At 43.0% G+C, this 21,331-nt stretch overlaps 1 protein-coding gene across 2 annotated transcripts in view; it reads right to left on the bottom strand.

Moving 5' to 3' along the window:
- Positions 1–21,331, bottom strand: part of esrrgb (estrogen-related receptor gamma b) — a 67,449-nt gene that overhangs the window by 43,494 nt on the left and 2,624 nt on the right. Inside the window, exon 2 of one of the 2 annotated variants that reach the window (XM_058056915.1) lies at positions 3,745–3,847. The exons of the other annotated variant lie outside the window; for it this stretch is intronic. The gene's annotated coding sequence lies outside the window, so the exon portion shown is untranslated. The remainder of the gene's footprint in view (positions 1–3,744; positions 3,848–21,331) is intronic. 2 annotated transcript variants of the gene reach the window in all.

Raw genomic sequence — 21,331 nt, forward strand, 5'->3', positions numbered from 1 at the left:
AAAAAATAAACATGAACAGAAAAGGTGTCCAGTGTTTATGGAATATAACATTTTTTCATTTATAAGTCGCAGGAACAGCCGACCTATGAAAAAAGTGTGACTTATAGTCCGGAAAATACAATATTTTAAAGAATGTGCCAGAGGCCAAGAAAAAACAGCCCCTACTTTAAGGCGTTAAGCTGAATCGCTGCAAAATTTAGTACACACATTAAGGAATCTGACACGCACATGTGTGTAAAATTTGACCAGTATTGGTTGAAAAACATGGCCGCCATCACTGAAAACATCTTTGCATACAACTCATAGACCATTTTGTTCAAGGATGACAAAACTTTGATATTATTTGTATTACCAAAGTATTTTGAGCACAATCCATCGGGTTTACCACAAATGTCATGTACTCCATGGGGTATCCGTACATATGACACCATTTTACCCTGGCCAAGCATACTAAGCAGCGCTCCATTATGACAGTGGCCATCAATGACAGTCAGGGGACGCCACAGGAAGCTGACTCTACACTACACGGACTGCCATCGACTGAAAGGTAAGCCGCCTCGTTGCGGAATGGACTGATGGCCCGGCGGAGGTGTTATTCGTCTTGCACCGCCGGGTGAGCCCTCACGTCCACTCAGGGAGAGATGGCGGGGGGGCGGCTGCTGTGTCTGGGAGGAGTGGGAGCAGCCAGTGCGGCAGAGGACAATCCGTCAGCGGCAGTCATCACTTACAGCTTGAAGCCGCACACCACTCACTCAATAAGAAGCGCTGGCCTGACTTAAACAAGAGCACTGGGCAGGGCCACGCGGGAACATGATTAAAAAATATTCATGCCAGGGAATGAAATGCAAATGCTTTGCACATTACTTAGCAGCTTGAAAAAAAATCAAATGCAAGAAGAAAGAAAGTGATATTCTCATCAAGAAGTGTCCCAAAATCTTATGCTAAAATTGTAAAAATAGTCCAAATATCCCAACATAGCAAGTTGGAGTACAAAATACAGGTAGTCCTCAGGTTACCTATGAGCTCTGCTCCTAGACTACACTTTTATAACTCCACTTTTGGTAAGTCGGATCTTATTCCTGAATTCATCAATCAAACCTAAGTCATTCACACTGTGCACAGAACACACCATTAAAAGAATTTTTTATAATATTTCGACTTTAGTAGTGTAGAGAGTGGCCGACAGCAGCTCCTGTGTGAATGTTCATTCATTCATTCATTTTCTACTGCTTTTTCCTCACGAGGGTCGCGGGGGTGCTGGAGCCTATCCCAGCGGGCGAGAGGTGGGGTACACCCTGAACTGGTCGCCAGCCAATCACAGGGCACATATAGACAAACAACCATTCACACTCACATTCATACCTATGGACAATTTGGAGTGGCCAATTAACCTAGCATGTTTTTGGAATGTGGGAGGAAACCGGAGTACCCGGAGAAAACCCACGCATGCACGAACATGCAAACTCCACACAGAGATGGCCGAGGGTGGAATTGAACCCTGGTCTCCTAGCTGTGAGGTCTGCGCGCTAACCACTAGACCTCACTGCTTATTAATTGAAGCCATTGAAGTCTTTCTTTAACCATAAAGTGTAGTATTCTACACTGTCAATGCTAACTTCCATTCATCTTATATACCGCTTATCCTCCTTAAGGTTGCGGGTGTATGCTGGAGTCTATCCCAGGTGACTTCACCAATGGTCGCCAGCCAATCACAGGGCACTTATACACAAACAACCATTCAAATTCACATTCATATCAATGGACAATTTAAGAGTCGGTAATTAACCTAGCATGTTTTTGGAATGTGGGAGGAAACCGGTACTTTTACAATCAGTAACTGTTACATTTGTTCACTTCCTGCTTTCCATAATACGGTTTAACGTTTTGTTTTTTTTTTGTTTTGTTTTTTTAAATAATGTACCTATTGTTTCTTGAATTGGCTCATCGTTATTTTTAGCCTTATGCATTATTTTAGCTGTTTGAAGATGAACTATATCAGCAAGTTTAAGTATTTGTGATTTTAGAAATAAAGAGTTAGTATGTTCTCTGTAGGCGGCATGATGAATTATCCTTACTGACCTTTTTTGCAGTACATTTAGCGAGTGAAGATTGCTTTTGTAGTTATTACCCCATATTTCCATTACCCATATTATATTGGGTAATGCAAATGTAAAAGTGACTATAGGGGTGTTATTTCATGTTTAAAGAGATTTAATAATGCAAAAAATCGTATTTGGAAGGATCGTGGAAATACCGTATGCCAGTGTCCCCTGCAAAAGCACAACAATTTGTGTACCATTTCTAGTACCCAATATCGGGTCAGGGGTCGTCTGAAGACGAGGTACCATATGTTGAAATAAGGCAAAAGGAAAACAATGCTGGACATTCCGGTGATTTGGTGTTTGGCATTCAAAGCCGTTATTGGTTGGAACACAAACTAAATCCCTGACCAAACCGGTCAGTGAAGAAGTGGTGTTGGAAGAGCATGATCATAATGGGAGGTGGCACTGCACGTGGAAGGTGAAGGACGTGTGGACACAGCCGACACAATAAATGACTCCGATGCGAGCTCCAGCAAAAACAAGGATTGCGCTGTCTTTTAGCGCGAGTGAATGATGAATTCTGGGTAAGAGGTGCCGTGTTGTGTTATTAATATACATCAGGGGGCTCCAGCGCCGCACTAAATCAAGACCGCGGTGCATTTGTTATTCTAATAGCACGCAATCGCCTCATTGTGGGTGGCTGGACAAAAAAAAAAAAAAAAGACATTTAAACAAGAGCAATCACTGGTATTTTAATCACGACTGTATGGCCTTTCAACACGAAGCTCAAAGAGATACGCGTTGAAATGAAACGATGATATAGTGTGAGTCCCAGCACAGCATGCCGCCGTCCACTTCCCTAAAAAAATCCAGTAAAAGACTTCTTAAAACGACATTAAAGCCTCTTTACTTCCACTCTCTGCGCGACTTTAACCAACAGCAGCTGGCGCCACCCTCGGGACCATAAATCAGCTCAGGGAGGGAAAGGAAGCGGCACAAGACGGACGATTCTGGGTGGGGGGGGGGTTCAGCCGATAGATTGAAGAATCAATAGCGACACAAATAAATGGCACAGGCATTTATCTTAAGTCCATATATTGGCCGCTGTAGCACGAGTCGCTGTAATGTATATTTCATACACTTTTACACCCATCGATTAGCCGCCCTGTAGTTTGTAAATTACGTGTTTATCGATTCGCTCGTCATACGGTCGTGGCGTTTTTTTTTTTTTTTACGGGCGGACATTTGTGGCGCGGATAAAGAGATCAAGACGTAATTCCAGTATAAATCTTTGGTGTGGATCGTTGGTGGGAAAATGAATGATTTGATTGTAACTCAAACAACTAAAATATAAGCGCCAAGTGTCTTGTTTAGCTCGATTAATTGCGATCGCGGGAATATTTTGGTAGTGTTTACAATACACATATTGTCAAATGAGAGTGTCAATCAAATGTCGTGTCCCGCTGAGTGCACAATAGAACATAAAAGATAACAGAGCTGTTATATGTCCGATGAACCGCCTCACCCGCCGCCTGCGGGCCAAACTTTAAATGAGATGGAGGGAGGTCGATGGCCACGCCAAAATGCCAAAAGGATTTGCGAGTCAGCGCCAGCTAACTTTGCCAGCCGGGCCCCGCCCCGCCCCGTGCTAGCTCGCTGATTGGACGCCATTTGGCTCGTGGGGAGAGAAGGGCCGACACACCTGTTAGACAGCTGCTTTACTGCAACAACGGAGGTGGTCGAGGAGGTGGCAGAAATTCAACGCTTGGAAGGATTATGCAGCCGTGGGACCAGGGAACCTCAGACTGAAAAAAAAGATTTATAAGTTGTAATATTTTGAAGAATTTGATTACAAAAAGTGATTGATTGATTACAAAAAAGTTATGTTACAAGACTAAAGACATATAGAGACATAGAAAATAAAGGGCAAAGATTCCTCCTGCGGCCTGCAAAAGGGGGCGGGACTTAAGGTGGTTTGGGTCGATGGCGCCAGATCGATGATCAATATGCCGCCACTCGCACAAATACACTTCCTGCTGACGCTCTGAGCTCCAGTTACACAGATGAAAATGGGTGGGCGGGGCCAGCGCGTGATGATGATTTATGTTAGCGGGCCACGTATGTCATTTTGGACAAGGACTGTCTGATAAACATGCCTGAATGTCACAGAGTGAAAGTAAATGAACATGGAAAAGGAACGCTCACAGCCTTTGGTGAAAATGTTGGAGAAATATTCAGCAAAAAAACTACATCACCGAGTTTTCCTTTCTTCCTTTCCTCGCCGCCTTAAGTCCAGTCCACCTTCCACGAACCAGGAAGTAGCTTGCGAGCTTACACACAAACGCAACAGTCCAAAAAAATTTTCCCCACAGGACTCTTTATGTCTTTTCAGTCATAATAGAACTGTTCCTGCCCAATAATCAAAAATAGTACGACCCAATCGTCTTAAGTGACCGCTTTGGGAACCAGGAAGTAGCCTGCTAGCTAACATAGCTAATGGACAGAGAAAACAATAAATAGGTTACTCCAAAACGTCTTTGTTTAAGGACTTTTGAGTCATAATGGAAATTTATGAATTTAAAAGAATTTAAAGAATTAGAATTTAAAAGAATTAAAAAAAAACATTGTTTCATCATCCTCCATGACCCAAGGAAGTAGCATACTAGCTAACAAAGGCCTTTGCCAAGGAAACTAAACGCTCTACACACTTGCACAAAGCCGCACACACCAGACACTTAAATGTGTCGACCTGTCAGTCACCCATGCCTCTCAAAGCCAAGGCCTAGTGACAAGTGTTAAATCGGAGCGCGCCATCCTGGCCGCCATGGCTAATGCTGTTAAGTGGAAAGTAGCATCCCTGCTAATTACCCCCATGAATGAGTCCCATTATGCACACATGGTGCCCAACACAACCGAAACACTTCCAGTCATTTCTTATTTACTTGCATTTATTTTTTTTACATCACTATTGGTTTTATTTGTATTCATTTATGAATGTATCTTTTATTAAGCATCTGTAGTGTGTTGGTACAAGGCAGATAATCCCCCCCACCTTACGTTAGCCCCACGCTGCTCTCCCTAGCTGTGGTAAATTGGGTTAACGCTCACTAAGTGTCCCATCGTTAGCGCTGTTAATTGACTACTGCGTGGTGATAATTAACAGGGAGCGGACTGCCTACCTCGCTAATCTTATTTAGGTCATTTGCAATTAAAATGGTTTCGCTTTCTCTGCTCTCTCTGTCTCTTGGAAATCACACTTTGATGGACGACTTCGACCGTTAGAGCTGCTCAGCGTGGACGCCGCCATCCACACTGGACGGTTCGTTTGCTTTGAACGTTGGCACACAGAAGAGAGATGAAACTTTACGATCGGTGTAGTATCAGTGCGTGATTTTTAACCTTTCCGGTGCCAACAGGCACCCTTGAACCCATCCCAGAAATGTGTTTTAATACATGTCAGCATACAGTGTTTTCAATAGTAAGCAATAATTCTAGCACCAATATTGCAACAACTAGAAAAGCCAACATTAGCATGATTAGCATGATTAGCATGATAACACCAAGCATGATAGTGCTATGTGTTTAAGTGACGGTATAGCGATGAAAACAGCTAGAAATGTTGCTATGCCAATATTACCATTGTAGCTATGATAAATGCGAATGTTAGCATGCTAACACCTAGCACGACAGTACATGTGTCTACTTATGAAAATGGCTAAAAATGCTACTATGCCAATGTTACCATATTATCTTTGCTAACATGCTAATGTTAGCATGCTAACATTAGCATGCAGAAGACAGGGTTGATTTGCTATGGCGACCCCTGAAGGGAAAAGCCGAAAGAAAGAAGAGGTCTACCCATGAAAAATGCCAGTATGCCCCTTTAGCATGCTAGCAATGCTAACATGCTAACATTAGCATGTTTACTACTAGCAGGATAGCCACTGTATCAGGAAGGCTACATATCCCGAATGAGTTGAGAATTTTGCCGGCACGGCGGTCTAGTGGTTAGCGTGCAGACCTCACAGCTAGGAGACCAGAGTTCAATTCCACCCTCTGCCATCTCTGTGTGGAGTTTGCATGTTCTCCCCGTGCATGCGTGGGTTTTCTCCGGGTACTCCGGTTTCCTCCCACATTCCAAAAACATGCTAGGTTAATTGGCGACTCCAAATTGTCCATAGGTATGAATGTGAGTGTGAATGGTTGTTTGTCTATATGTGCCCTGTGATTGGCTGGCGACCAGTCCAGGGTGTACCCCGCCTCTCGCCCGAAGACAGCTGGGATAGGTTGCAGCATCCCCCGCGACCCACGTGAGGAAAAAGCGGTAGAAAATGAATGAATGAGTTGAGAATTTTGACATTGGCAAGTTCTAAAACGTTGAGAAACGAAGTCGAAGTCTTTAGGTCAAAAACATTTTGTTGCTATGAGCTTCCATATCTACAGTATGAGTTAGATTGGGATTTTTACAGTTGATACAGAGCATGTTGGAAGTGCATTGATGGTCACCGTTATGGGAGGCTTGATTAAAATAGGGGGCTAAAATGCATGAAGGTAGATGTTGGCACGCCGCACTACGTCCAGATGAATGTTTCTTTTGTCCAAGCGCCTTCTGTCCTATTTTGGCAAAGAGGCGTGTAGCTACCGGGGAGACGCCCAGCGCGGACGGGACGGACGGGACACGGGGCGTAGGAATGAACGATGGCCGACACCGCTGCCCCAGGCAAAGAGAAGAAGTACACTAAAGCCAGCTGTTATCTATTATGGATAGACCCCCCGCGCTGTCGGGTGTCACGGGGGCGGCGGGGCTGTCCTTGCCGAAGCGTTGACCTTGCTGGGTGGCGCTGAGCAGATTAAAAGTGGCCTGGCTCACCGTGCAGTCCAGTGCCCAGATGGCAAACACACACTCTCTTGCATGCTGCTGCTTCCTAGGAGGGCAGATGTGGGCAGCCTCTCCTCAGGGCGCCCCACGTCTACTTTTTTTTTTTTTTTAAACCACACACACCCACTAGGAAAGCTAACCAACCCTCACCTTCTCCACTCTGTGTGTTTCTCCACCACTTAATTCTGGCTGTATGTATGTGAATCATCCATCACTCACTCCATCAGTCCATTGAATTTCATTTAGCGTGCTGTTACACAGGCCATGTGATTGATTCACTGCTTGCTACCTGAACACTCAAGCTTGAATGACACACACACACACACACGGCACTATACATCTATACACTACTGCAGTGGGGGTCTCTCCAGTGCCGGTGGGGAGACTTTGGGTGCCAACAGAAGAAGAAGAACCCTTTGAGATTTGCCCAAGGTCGCCTGTATGTCCAGCTGGCGATGCCAACATCTGTTCAGAAAAGGCCTCAAGACTGGCATGAAAGCTACAGAGAGAGAGAGAGAGGTCTGTCTGTCTGGACACTCTTTGACCTTGTCAGCAACATTTGGGAACACTTCCGTCGTTACCGTTTCTAAATCCAACGTATCAAACCTCCAAAAAGCACTACAATTAGGAGTTCAAGCACCCTTTCGTGGAAAGATATGACCCAGAAGTTCAACAAAAGTTGGATTTTAGCATAATGTCATCTGCTAAGCCTGTCACAATAACAACTTTATGATTGTCCGAAAAATTATTGCGGTCTACGATTGAAGTCTACACGGATCTAGTGATGTTAAAAATCATATTTAGGTTTTCTCTGCTCCAATTGCTGAATTTATTCATTGAACCAATTAACCACTATAAACAAGAGATGACTGTGTCCGATAATTATTGGAACCGATAACTATCGGTCTGAAATCAGCATAAAAATGCGATATCGGTATCTGAGTTTTTCCCGATCATGAAAACTGATATTAAAAAATGCAAGCATAATGTCATCTGCTAGGCCTGTCACAATAACAACTTTTGCGGGACAATGATTGTCCGAAAAATGATTGCAGTCTACGATTAAAGTCTACACGGATCTAATGATGTTAAAAATCATATTTAGGTTTTCTCTGCTCCAATTACTGAATTTATTCATTTAACAAATTAACCACTACAAACAAGAGATGACTGTGTCCGATAATTATTGGAACTGATAACTATCAGTCTGAAATCAGCATAAAAATGTGATATCGGTATCTGATTTTTTCCAGATCATGAAAACCGATATAAAAAATGCTGTATACAACACATATGTGTTCATTCCACCACAGGAGATATGTCATGTTACACAGATCGGTTTTAGTATCGGCTGATATCGATATCGGAAATTCAGAGTTGGCCAATATCAGCCATCCCTAAAATTATATTATAGAAATATAACTTTTGAAACAAACTACTAGACCTGCCATGATAATCAATAAATCTTAAGCGATCGATAAATAAAAACAAAATCAATTAATTTTGCTGGTTTCGATGTATTGACATGAATGCATGTTTGTTTTGCTCCTCCCTCTCTACAAGACAAGAGGGTTCACTCTGTGCATCTGTCTCAACACCCGGGCGTGTTGGTTCAATAGCAGAACGAAGGACGTCAGTGAACCCTAGCGCTGACATTCCAAATAAAGTGTTAAATACTCTTATTTATTTAAACTACAGTGCTTCACATATCACGTCTCCCAAATATTAGAATTCCAAAGCGTCCATGTTTGTGTTTCTGTAAATTGATTGCTGCCTTTCATGCATGTCACCTCACAAAAAGCATCTTTAATTGTACTCTTTAGTTTTGTCTCCCTTCTCATTTTATGGCGGGTATGTGAATGGAATGGAGGGGGGAAGAGAGAAAAAAAAAAAAAAGGCAAATGACTTTTAGTCACGGCGGCATCGCTGAGTGACCGCTACCAACACTTGCCTTGTTTTAATTCTTCACAGGGGTGGTTCTCTGCCAGAAAGAACATCGATTTTTCCATCAAATACCAAAACAGGCATTGTGGGGAGGCTGCAGAGGTCAGTGGGAATTAGAGCAAATGTGTGTGTGTGTGTGTGTATATGTGTGTGTATATGTGTGTGTGTCTTCCTCCTCCCCAGCATCCCCATTGTCACTCCCTGAAGGCCTCTCTGTTAAATTGGCTGACAGATAATAAGATCATAGAGCAGAGTACAGACACACAGAGACCTTTGTCTTGCTTCATCAACGCTGTCAGCCATCAACACACCTGACACTTCACTCGCACGCATTTCCACTCAACTTTTTGAAAAGTCTCTCAGTTAAAATTTACACTGAGAAAAGTCATTGGGATCTGAAATAGATTTTTTTTTATCCAAGAAGAGACTGGGGGCAGCCATAAAACAAACAAACAAGAGTACTACTTGACAAAGGCCAGCCAAAGATCCTGTTATATGACAGGAGCGCTCTGCTGTTTGACGTTTGTTGACTTCCGTGATGAATTTCGGGGTGAAGTAAGACATTCCGGAGTGTGTAACAGGCGTGATGTTTCGGAGATGTGCAGGCGGCAGATTAGCGTTCGAGGTCCCCCGGGGTCTGGCTTGTCACTCCATTTCCTAAATTGACAGCTGGAGAAACTCTATTCCCGCGGACGTGATAAACGAGGCGGGGCGTTGGCGGAGGAGAGGAAGGGAGTGATGAATGGGTGAGGCCGGGGGAAGAATCAGGGTAGATGAAAGTTGTTGGCCGGCTGAAAAATGACTGACAGCTCATTATGGAGACATAAAAAAAAAAAAAAAAAACATCTGAACTTGTTCAACTTTACGGACTCAACCGCCACTTGTATACAGTATGTCTTTATTATTTACATCCATCCATCTGTCTCACCGATTGGCTCACAAGTTGACCAGCTAGATAGCTATCCATTTAGCTAACTGGCTATTCATCCATCTGTCAATCAAGCTACATAGCTGGTTAACTGGGTAGCTTCCTTGCTGACTGAGTATCTCACTACCTGGCTGCTAGCGTGCAAGCTAAGGGGACAGAAATCCCCCCAATTTGAAATACTAGAAAAACTGATAATATGTATTCATTTATCTGTACTGCACAGACTGAACTTAAAAATGAAACCAGGAAAATGCAACAAAATGGAGAGTCAAATTGGATGTTGAGTACTATAAATGTGTACATATTGGTAGGTCTGCATTGAACTGGCTATGCCAACGCCAGAGTTGCATGTTCACGCTAAACTGGGATGTTTTCCCATGTACTTTTAGCGCCCCTGCTTGGAATAAAAGCTCTGTATCATTTACATTTGCAGCACATTCAAAAGATGTAAGTTAGATTTGCAGCAAGAAACCCCCCAGTTGACATTGCTTTATTGGGCATTTCTAGCTTCTCGCAAGCTCACTCTATTTAGTTGTTTTAGCCCCCCCACCCCCACCCTACCCCACCCCGATGGCCGTGCGACTGATTTTGAATAAGTGCTGGGGGCAAAAAGGGGTCAGTTGCAATTTCAGCTGCAGCTAAACTGGCCTATTCTAATGTGAGATCTGAGGTGACTTTGACTTTTGATTAACGACACTTCTCCAAAGGACATATCGCCTGGAAAAACTTTCCACAGCATAATAAAAAAAAAAAAAAAAAACACGCAGTCAAAGGATGCAGACGGGAATGAGCGCCGGCTGTGAAATAATAATAAGTCAGGTGCTCTTACTGCAGGAAAAACAGTGAAAAGTGTTTGTTATTAAAATATTTGTACTTGTCAGGCCCCCAAGTCCCACTATGCCTTCCCCACTTATGCATATTTCCATTCCAGTCACTTCAAGCACACGGAGAAGAGATGCTGCTTCTGTCTCTCAGGCGGTGAAAGAGACAGCTCCAGGGAGCGCTCCCATCCCATGAGCCCTTGGGGCACCAGGCCCGAGGACAGGGACGCGGGCGGGGGCGTTTGGTGGGGGAGGGCGGTGTGTATCACAATAAGCAAGGAAAAGGTGCCAAAGGTCTCCATTGAGGAGATCATGAAATGACATCTTTAGTAATTACTCAGTAATAAAACTCAAAGAGTATTTTGTATATATGTATATATATATATGTATTCAAAATTATTTCACGTATATTCATTGCAGTTTAAAAAACATATCTATATTTAAGTCAAAACTTCAAGCGCCCAGTAATGAACATGGTTTAGCAGTAATTTCATTGGCCGGCCACTTCTAATCGCCCCTGTGCTTAGAAAAGGTTAAGGGGTCAGGGGTTATGAGAGATAAGGACCCCTCGGGAGCGTCATAAAACACTCGTTTGTCACACGCCGGCTCGATGTCACTCATTCATCTTTGTTAGAGACACTCCTTTCCCTTTAATAGATATTTCACATCACCTTCCTGCATTGTCTCGGCACAATTGCACCAGATATACAGGTACTGTACCTTTATGACAAACATAATTTGGATTGTTGCTAGGAAACAAGATCATACTCATGGCCATCATAAAAATGTTTTACTCTTCTACTTCTAATAATAATGTAACATTCTCAACTAGCATGGAAGTGTAGCTAACTTCTACAATGAAATACTAAGTGTAAAAAGAAGCTAACCTCTGCTTTGAAGTGTGTTCTTCTTTATTTTAGTTTGGAATAAGTCACAAAATTCCAAGAAGATAAAAAAAAGCACTTGTGAGGCCTAGCATGATACCATTTTAGCGTCAATGTTTGAGTCCCATTTTAACATTCTTCACCGGCACCCAAGTCTACTTATAATAATAATAATAATAATAATAATAATAATAATAATATTAATTATAATACATTTTATTTAAAAGCGCCTTTCAGGACACCCAAGGTCGCTGTACAGAAGATAAAAAACACCAATATAAAATACAAGATAAAAGACAACATACAATAAATAAGAACATACAATAAATAGGGGGTGGGGGGACCATGTGAAGCAGTTTCTTCTTCTTGTATTTATTTTGGAGTATGACTCGTAAAAAAAAAAAAACCCAAAGTCATAAAAAAAGCATATCACTTGGATTGTTTTGTTTAACTTTAGAAGCATTTCCCCCCAATATGTTATCCTGCATGGGGTGTCCAAGTGCAAAGGTTCCACAGTATTCAGCATGTTTATGTCCCCTTTTCAAAGTCCCAATCAGCATTGCCAGTCCACAAAGCCACTATCAAAAAATCAAGCAAATGAGATTCCTTTACAGCCAACGCGGGGGCCAATGTGTAATCACATTTCCCCATTCCGTGTATCCCCTCAACACACACAAAACATGCTACACGGAGATCTACCCAAAACAACATTAGAGCTAGAAAACGCCTGCAGACGACGTCTCGAAAGCATTAATCCCATTTGTGTCCCGGCCTGTTTTAAATGTGCATTGTGCGGCTCACTTAAGATAAGCTGCACGAATGGACGCGATATGGACATTCCCAAAGGGTGGATGCACAAAAGGAAATGTCATCACGTGAAGAGGATCTGCATCCAGCAAACAAGCGGGGCACTGAGAGGTTGATTTAATAAATATTTGAGGGGAAATATACAATATCAAGATGAAAGTCAAGATGAAAAAGGCAAAAACATGTGTTATTTGTCATGTAGTTGGAATTGTGTAATTCTGTCTGTAATGTAAAAATAAATATGTGTCAACAAATGTGGAAACAAGTGTAGAAATATTCTTGTGAATGTATTTATGTGATTTATTTATTTCTTTTGTGGCTGGTGAAGACCTCTGCTGTTGCTAGCAGTTGAATACTGCCCTCTAGTGGCTGATATGCTTCCACTGCTAATTGAGTGCTGTCTTTTATCACCTGACGGAGAACATATTCATTTTCTACCGCTTTTCCTCACAAGGGTCGCGGGGGTGCTAGAGCCTATCACAACTGTCTTTGGGCAAGAGGCGGGGTACATACACCCTGGACTGGTGGCCAGCCAATCACAGGGCACATATAGACAAACAACCATTCACACTCATATTCATACCTATGGACAATTTGGAGTCGCCAATTAACCTAGCATGTTTTTGGAATATGGGAGGAAACCGGAGTACCCGGAGAAAACCCACGCATGCACGGGGAGAACATGCAAACTCCACACAGAGGGTGGAATTGAACTCATTTCCTCGAGCTGTGAGGCCTGCACGCTAACCACTTGTCCGCCGTGCAGCCCCTCATAATATTTTACTCATCATATTTGTGAGCTGATCAACAGATTTCCTGACTCTGCTTCATTGATCACCATTGTCTTAAACTTGACATCAGTCATGAGTGAGCGAGAAGACATCCATATTGACCAACCACTCCCACCCTATTTGCATAAAATGGTTTGGCCTTAGCACACAGACCGGTGACAGTGTATTATAGCAGCCAAAAGCCATACGATGTTGCCTAGTACTAAAATAACAAACTGTTTTCAAAAAGCACTGTGAGGCCTACGTGCTACCCACTCGGCCGCCGTGTAGCCCTATTAAATGTATTTATTGAAATTTATATGATAATGGATGGGAACGCTAAACACAACTTACAATATCAGGACTTCATCCGTTCCAGTGTCAAACAGTCTCCATAAATCTATGTTACCTGTACAAAGTAACCTGTGGGAAAATGTGTTTCCCCAGGGAATGTGGGCCCATAAGATGTGGCGTTACACCAGTTAGACTTCCTGCAAGGACACCCGTTGCCATGTTGTTTTCTGTGTAATCGCCTGTCAGCATCACAATAAGGAAAGGTTTGGTTTTTGGAGAGACTATCAAGACTGTGTGTTGCGGGAGGGTGCGGTCATGACTCTCGACTAACTCCGATTCAAACTAATGGAATCAGACATTTATTCTTCATAGTCAGCAAAAAACTTCACCAACTTTGAAATGAAATTGCTCATGTTTTCATTTTGGAACCTGTTTACATACATGTGGGGAGGTACTACACATGATGTGTTTAAAGAAGAATCCTGTTTGGGACAAACTAAGGGGTCATGGAGTCTGTGCGCTGTTACAGACTAGTTTGGGATAATATTCGAAGACAACCAGAAGGATAAAAGCAAGGCATTGTTCTCTTTTCCTATTGAGTAACTGTATTGCCGACACCGGCACCCTTTTGTGGTCAATAAAATACAATTAAATCCAGGTTTCCTCCCAAATTTCAAGACTTTTGCAGGCAGACACCTGTAGTTTCTTTCCAGCGGAACACCGCTCCTCCAAACTGGCTCTCATCCTCGGTCAATTACATCCTACACCGACTCACTCATTAGTCTCCACATAATCCACTCATCAAGGCCTCACTTGGCCAAATAAATCTCACAGTCTTCTCCTTTTCCTCCCTCGGCCGGCCTCGTTAGCCCCGTCCGCCTGTTCCTACGGTGACAGCCTCCACCCCGAGCCTCTTCATTGGACATGGCAGTGGGCAATTTGCATGCCAGACTATTTCTCTTCATCATCCTCTCTCTTTCTCTCCCAATGTTGGAGGAATGGAGCATAAGTCAGCCAGTGACGGCAGACGGCATGCACGTCCTTGTCCTACAAGGTTACCAGTCCATTTCATCTGTGCAGGAGGGGAGGGAGTGAATTAAAATAAATGATAGCCGGACATTTATTGCATTGTGGAAGGTTGCGGGTGGAGGGGGCGGGGCGATTAGGGAGGAGGAGAGGCACAAGTTGCTGGGTGAGACTTGTCCTCCCCACCCCAAAAAGAAAAAAAAAAGTCAGACAGTTTTGATATCTGCTGGTGCGTTAAACAAAACTGATACATGCTCAAAGAAAACAAAGTTGGGTATCAACACGCATCATTTGTCGCCAGAGCAACACTCATTATCCCCACAGGCAATTCTATATACTATAGGCTTCATTAATAAATTCAATATTTTCATAGTTAGAGCATAGAAAACCTGTGTCAGACTTTCTAAATTCAATTTCTACCATTGTTAGAGCCCTCTAGACTTGGAATAACACCCCTATAGTCACCTTTAACTCCTACTAGTCTATGGAGATCACAGCATGGACACAAGCGATGGCCACTGCTTTAAAAAAAGGACCTATTATGCTTTTTCCACACTTCTGACTTATAAATGTATTCTGGTGTTAAACCATGCCAAATTTTCAGATAATGAGTTTTGTGCATTTGGAAGTGAGCCCTGATTTGTGATGTCACAGATTGACTGGCTGACTTATATGGGCGTGCACTGTAGGCCAGATACACTCTCTACCCCCAGCGGCCAGCGGGTGGAATAAATTAAATCAGACCGCTTTCACAGGAAGCACAAAATCCAAAGAAAAACAGCTGGAGTAGGTGCAGATTCTGGAAGATCTAGAAAGCTTTTTTTCTAAATGCTCTATAGGAGTCCACAACACAATACAAAACGCCGACAAATGAGCATAATAGGTCCCCTTTAGCTATAGCATGCTAACACATGCATTATATTACGGTATATTGACCTTGCAAGACATGAGTTTGAGGATTGAGGCAAAATGTCAACAATGTGGGTGCAAGGTGGTCTCATTCACTACCTGATTTGACAGTGAGGCTTGGTGAAACCCTCATACTGGCCCCATTGCGTTGATGAATAAGTTCCATCTAGACCATGTCTGTAAACGCATCATGTCTGCATTGGACCCAAGTAGATTGGCTCAGCAGTAAGCATTCCAGCCTCCAACATTCTGATTCCTGCATGTGTTAAAAATAAAAATGTCGGGATGACGTTTGTGGATGTCACGACAGATCCAACTGTGCATCATCCCAAAGTTGTTTCCACAAATACACCCCAGCACCCAGAGGATGGCCTGGCTAAGTGATGCCAACCACAAAGCTATCAATATCTCCGCCACACGGGTCCCCGGCGCCCTCCGAGGACCTGCTGGATTGCTGACACTCCTGGACCTGCTCCAGGACACTCCATTGTAATACGGTTATTTTTACCGACAAGCTGACGCAAATAAATATTTATAGTGCTTGGCAGGTCGGGGGGGTCGGGAATAAAACCGCAGGGGCGGACAGACAAACGGCGGCAGATAAAGTAGGTGCGAGTCTACGTGAGCAAGAACACGGGTTCAATGGAGCGGGGCGGGAGACACATTTGTGGATCAGTGCATAAAAATAACACAAGTGCATAAAAATTCAACACTATGGAGAATATCATAAAAAAATAATGGCACAAGTTGCCTGGCAACGCTGTTTCCACAGAACACAGACCTCTGCCAAGGCCAGAAAGTGATAGAAAAGACAAGAATACCACTCCCAAAAATACTTCCAGACCTGACCATGATACGTGAACTTCCACCAAGCAGGTTTCCTTATTTAGAAATGGAATATTCTCGTAGGTTGGGCACAGAAAACCTGTTTACGACCTTCTAAATATATTTTTTTAGCATTATTAGAGCCCTCTAGACATGACATAACACCCCTATAGGCACCTTTACGCTCCCATTACTCAATATAGTAGTCATAATAAGAGACAATTGACATTTTGCGTCTAAATGATTAGATGAAATCAGAATTGTGCGATAAATTCTCAAACTTATGTGATAAAAAGTCATAATTAGGTAGAAAATCAATCATAGAAAAACATCATAATTATGAGATAAAAAAGTAATAATTAAGAGATAAGTCAAAATGATTAGATAAAATCTGAATTATGAGATAAAATGACAAATTATATGCTAAAAAGTCATAATTAGATAGAAAATCTATCATAGAAAAAAATAATAATTCTGAGATACAAAAGTCATAATTAGGAGATAAGTCAAAATGATTACATAAAATCTGAATTATGAGATAAAATGACAAATTATATGCTAAAAAGTCAGAATTAGATAGAAAATCAATCATATAAAAAAAATAATTCTGAGATACAAAAGTCATAATTAGGAGATAAGTCAAAATGATGAGATAAAAATCACAATTATGTGTTAAGAAAGTCCAAATTAGGAGATAAAAAGTTAACATTTTTAGATAACTAAAAAATCTGACGTAAAATCATAATGATGACATATGAAAGTCATAATTATGATGATGATGAAGAATAAGCTAACTCACACCCCCATAGCATGTCGCCCTTTGACCTTCCCATGGGTTCTGTCAGTCAAGGCTGTGCAAATCAACAATGGCGCTTCGTGGACACTTGTCATCAGCATCTTGAGGACAGATCAGCGCCAATGTCCACATACATCCAATGTCCTCTGCTCTGACAGCAAAGCTTTATGGGATATGGAGACGGGAGGCGCCGTCGCCCGTTTTCACCTTGACCCCCCAACGGTGCCGCGATTCTTCCGTCCGCCGCTCTCTTCCTTCCTTCTCTGATCCGACCGGCCGGTGCGACCTCGTCATCCGGCCTCGCCTCTTGACGGCTGAGTTATTACCATAATTACCCAGGAGGCATTGCAGGGAGCGAGCACATGGCAGAGGCCGTCCATGTTTAACAGAATATTTGGGTGTTTTATCGGCTTCGGGGGCAGGTGCTGAGGGACGGGAGGGCGATGTGGGATGATAAGGAAGGCACTCATGTGAGAAATGAAGACTATTTGGCGGATGGAAGTAGGAAGGGAGTAAATATGATCTTAATGCAGCACATATGTCATATACTCTACATACTGTACTGTACTGTACTGTACTATATACTCATAGACAGGGCAAGGTCCAACACTCACCTACATAATGCTACACTAATATCTCCTTACCCTCCTTCATTCATTTCAGATTGGAGTATAGTATTATTCATTTTATGACTGATATTTCTGTATTATTTTAGTCATTCATTTTCTACTGCTTATCCTCATGAGGGTCGCGGGGGTGCTGGAGCCTATCCCAGCTGTCTCTCACATTCACATTCATACCTATGGAGTTGCCAATTTACCTAGCATGTTTTTGGAATGTGGGAGGAAGCCGGAATACCCGGAGAAAACCCACGCATGCACGGGGAGAACATGCAAACTCCACACAGAAAGTGGAATTGAACTCAGGTCCTCTTGCTGTGAGGCCTGCATGCTAACCACACGACGGCCCTGCAGCCCTCTGTATTATTTAAATATTCATTCATTCATTTTCTACCGCTTATCCTCACGAGGGTCGCGGGGGTGCTGGAGCCTATCCCAGCTGTCTTTGGGCGAGAGGCGGGGTACACCCTGGACTGGTGGCCAGCCAATCACAGGGCACGTATAGACAAACAACCATTCACACTCACATTCATACCTATGGACAATTTGGAGTTGCCAATTAACCTAGCATGTTTTTGGAATGTGGGAGGAAACCGGAGTACCCGGAGAAAACCCATGCCTGCACCGGGAAAACATGCAAACTCCACACACAGATGACCGAGGGTGGAATTGAACCCGGGTCTCCTAGCTGTGAGGTCTGCGCGCTAACCACACGTCCACCGTGCAGCAGTATTATTTAAATATATTTTTTATATTTATGCTCTGGTTACATTTAGACAGCCCCAAATGTTCATGGTCTTGGTTGCCATGGTTACACACTTCTAAAATGACCCATCTTCCATCTCGACCAGTAGATGCTGACCTCTGCTGGCATGTACTGTATTTGTCCAGTACAGTACAGTACAGTACATGGTCTTGATGTTCATAGATTGCATGAAAATGTGCAATCTATGTGAATAATGTCTTTCCATGTGTCTTGGCAGCATCCAAGGACACCATAGATTGTATTTATATTTTAATGATCAACAATTGTATGAGTAAAAGAGTTAGACAGTGGAAGGGTAGAGTTGTCTTTTTAGTGCGTAAATGTGCTGACTTTCCCTTCACGGAAGCAGCGTGTGGTTGAAAACAATACGCAGCATTTTTTTTGAAAAGCGCGTCTCTTGATGCTGCGTGTCTGTACGACGGTGTTGAGCGCGGCAGGAGGTCTTACATATTCATGCATGCTGCCATACACGGGGGCACGGGGTCAGGCGTTGGCTGCAGGCCAGCAATGCACACTGTTTGTTTACAGTAGCGACACACACACACACACACACAAAAGCACTACGCAGCTTCTAAAAAAGGTCACCGTGAGTCCATCCCAGCATGCAGACATTTCCACGTCTTCTACGTCCCTCCCATCAAAACGCGTCCAAAACGGCATGTCTTATTATGCGGACCCATCTGTGCTGGGGTCAAAGATCATGACCGCAGCCTGGCAGGGCCTACAGGTGAGCAGATGACAGCGGTAGGGGCTCGCTTTAATTTAGCTAGAACGCTACGGGACGTACCCCGGGAAGGACAAGATGAACTTTTCACACTCTTTAAAAAAAAAAAAAAAAATAAAGATTTGGTGCGTTTGACAACCTAAAACAGACAGTCAGCTTGCTTTTCTGGCTCCCAGTACATCATCCATTGTCCAACTGGGAGGGAGTCTGACTAAAACTGAACGAGTCTTGTAGCAAAAACCTTTGGTACTTTGTGTAAAAACAATAACAACACACAAACACTGAAAAGGGGTGACTGATGTGTGTGTTCTTGTCTTCCTATCTTTCATGTGTCACATTATCACCTTGCAGGGACATACAGTATCTGTGCTTGTGGGGGCCATTTTGGCTGCTTCACACAAAGAGAAAGCCAGGATGTGCTTTTCGGTGTGTGTGTGCGTGTGTCAGAAAATCCCTAATCTGGCACAGACACGCTTCCTGTCTAGACTCATGAGTACGCCAACTGTAATCTGGCCAGCTCTTCTATGTGTGTGTGTGTTTGTGTACTATATACAGTATATTAGCATTATTATGTGTGATGGTGATTTATGTACATGTACGCACACATCTGTGTAGTCCATCCATCCTAAAAGCATTCACTCCGCTATCCAATATCTGTTTTTAGTTGGTCATCATCCAATAAAGTTCAAGCCAACTGCTCCACTTAACAAAAAAGTACAAATAAATAAACAGGAAGTCGCAAGATGGCATTAAAGTTGGAGAAAAGTGGAAGAGAAAACAAAAAGATTCCTTCCTACGGCCGTCCCTTGCTACATTGGCGGTACGAACATTGCTAATTGATTGAGTAGTAATTCATGAATAAACCATTGGTACTATCTTTTGATTGTTAAGTTGCTGTGTGATGAGTTCATTAATCCATTCATTCATTTTCTACCGCTTTTCCTCACGAGGGTCGCGGGGGTGCTGGAGCCTATCCCAGCTGTCTTTGGGCGAGAGGCGGGGTACACCCCGGACTGGTGGCCAGCCAATCACAGGGCACATATAGACAAACAACCATTCACACTCACATTCATACCTATGGACAATTTGGAGTGGCCAATTAACCTAGCATGTTTTTGGAATGTTGGAGGAAACCGGAGTACCCGGAGAAAAGCCACGCATGCACGGGGAGAACATGCAAACTCCACACAGAGATGGCCGAGGGTGGAATTGAACCTTGGTCTCCGAGCTGTGAGGTCTGCGCGCTAACCACTTGACCGCCGTGCTGCCTGTGATGAGTTATAGACTGTTATATTGAGTCCGATGTCCGCATGATTGGCTCCTGTCAAATATGCCCTTTTATGACATGGATGTGTCTGGCTTATCTACTTAAACTTCTGTTATAATTATGGTATTTTTGCCATAAACTGCGTATAAAAAAGAGCATTCATGCTAATGTAGCAGCTGAAACGTGAAGTGAATCATGACCCGAGATGCTGTCAGCCCGGCGCTATCAATCATGAGCACAACCAGCCATTAGCAATCACGACAAACGTCAGCCAGCGACGACGTTAATCCGCGTCACTCCCGCTGAGTGCTAATCAAAAGGCGCTAAGCATGTTGTCTGCGTCGTGCATCAAACATGGCGCCACTTCACATTCCCGCCGGGGGCTCAAGAACACGTCGTCCTCTGCTTTCCAGAAAAAGGCCTGCACTCAGCACATTCCACGGCCGCTTTGGACCTTTGAATGCGGTGCGTACAGCGTTCACCTCGGTGACATCAGAATGCCGCTATACGGGGCGGTCTTACGGGAGGACACCTGCCAAGAAGCAGGAGCACAAAGCGGGGCAGCCAAGACGGGGAAAGTTAGCGGATACTTGCTTAACTTTTACTTACTGCTGACAGCAACATGGATGGTTGGAGCTCAGCAAACGCTGGTGACCTTTGACATTTATACTACATTCTAATTTAAACGTGGTATCAGGAAATGCTAGGAAGTACATTGTTGCTGCCCAATGATAAACATGTAGCTCCAGATTTTTTTTTTTTGCATTTTACTTAATAACAGAAGAGTCAATTTTGTGTTGTTAATTCTATTGTTTTTTTTTATTGAATTTTATTATTTATTGCACTATATATTGTTTTTTAGTTTTTTTTAATATATTGAATTAATATATATATAATAACATATAATAAAAAAAATATATATATATATATATAATAAATATATATATATATTTTTATTTATTTATTTGGGCAAATACACGAAACACCACAGTGCATCTCCCACACCAATCAAAATACAACTCTCCATTA

This window comes from Doryrhamphus excisus, chromosome 19 (genome assembly GCF_030265055.1).
Source record: "Doryrhamphus excisus isolate RoL2022-K1 chromosome 19, RoL_Dexc_1.0, whole genome shotgun sequence".
NCBI lineage: Eukaryota > Metazoa > Chordata > Actinopteri > Syngnathiformes > Syngnathidae > Doryrhamphus > Doryrhamphus excisus.